The sequence below is a fragment of the Nuphar pumila genome, chromosome 6 (genome assembly GCF_984573655.1).
Source record: "Nuphar pumila chromosome 6, dmNupPumi1.hap1.1, whole genome shotgun sequence".
Taxonomy (NCBI): domain Eukaryota; kingdom Viridiplantae; phylum Streptophyta; class Magnoliopsida; order Nymphaeales; family Nymphaeaceae; genus Nuphar; species Nuphar pumila.
Window position 1 is genome coordinate 135,366,036 of NC_143254.1, and position 1,760 is coordinate 135,367,795.

A 1,760-nucleotide genomic window follows, 5' to 3' on the forward strand; every position below is an offset into this window, starting at 1 on the left:
CATTGCACAAGCATGATTCTTTGTGCATTTAGACTTAGAATAAATTCTTAGATAATTTCTTAGCAAAGCAAAAGGCATGAATTCGACCCTTGGTTCGATTACCCCTGGTAAAGGCGCCAGGAACGGTCGAACCTCGTACCGACGAGCGGATCCCGTCTCCCAGTTTTCCCGCAAATATTTTAAAACGGAGGCGAGTTATTTTCTTGCACATTCTCAAAATTAAGGTCAAGTGAGACCCCGCAAAAGAGTTCCTCTTCTCTTCTTTTCTTTTCGTTTCTCTTTTCTCTTTCTTTCCGTCTTTTATTTTTCTCTCTTCAAAAAGGAGGAAATAGAGGTTGGAAAGGAAAGGAGAAGGAAGAAAGAGAAACCACGCGAGAGGAAAAATTTTGCGATGATCACAACATCATATATAAACCAAAAAAGAATTAAATAAAAGATTTAATAAAATATTCATGCAAGTAAAAGTAGGCATGACATGAGTCTCTGAGTTAGTGCCTTGGGCACTAGGGGTCGACTCCTAAGTTGGGAGGGTCAACCCCTGTTTGTTTTGAATTGAGGTTTAGTTTCAGTTGAGGGTCGACCCCTATGGTTGGGGAGTCAACTCCTTTTGAATATAGTTATGACTTTCTGTTCTTAGAGTCAACACCTGTGTTTGGAGGGTCAACTCTTCTTATGTAATTGATGTTCTATATTTCCAAGGGTCGACTCCTTTGTAACAAGTTCTTGGATGAAAATAAAGGTTATCTTATTAATCATATCGATATTGATGATAGTGACAATATCAATATTGATGATAGTGACAATATCGATGATGATCTTGATACAGAGCTGCTAACTATGCCGAATGTGCTAACTATGTATATGATGCTGAAAATAGGCCGATTTGAGATCACCCTTCCATTAGAATTAGCAAAAGCAATGTCTCCTGGCATAATATGGATTCCAAATATTCATGATCTGTATGTGAATGAGTCGAAATACTTATCCCTCGGTCTATTAGTGAACCATCTCCCCAGGGATTGTGAAAGATGTTCCACTAGAAATATTCTTGTTATTGCTTTGACTCATATTCCCCCAAAAGTGGATCCCGCTCTAATAGCTCTGAATAAATCAAATACATGCATTAAGATACGAAGGCTTCTTATTCCACAACAACGAAAGCACTTTTTCATTCTTTCATATACTAGTGGATTCCGCTTCGAAAAGAAAATGCCCCATACTAATAGATTCGGGTCCATAACCATGGGTTACAATGCACAAGATCTTGTAGCACTTACCAATGAGGTCCTATCAATTAGTATTACACAAAAGAAATCAATTATAAACACTAATACAATTAGATCAGCTCTTCATAGACAAACTTGGGATTTGCGATCCCAGGTAAGATTCGTTCAGGATCATGAGATCCTTTTCTATCAGATAGGAAGGGTTGTTGCACAAAATGTACTTATAAGTAATTGCTCCATAGATCCTATATCTATCTATATGAAGAAGAAATCATGTAAGGAAGGGGATTCTTATTTGTCTAAATGGTACTTCAAACTTAGAACGAGTATGGAGAAATTAACGATACTTCTTTATCTTTTGAGTTGTTCTGCCGGATCGATCGCTCAAGATCTTTGGTCTCCACCCGGACCCGATGAAAAAAATTGGATCACTTCTTATGGATTCGTTGAGAATGATTCTGATCTAGTTCATGGCCTAGTAGAAAGCACTCTGGTGGAATACTCACAGACAGAATGCAGTCAGTTTGATAATGA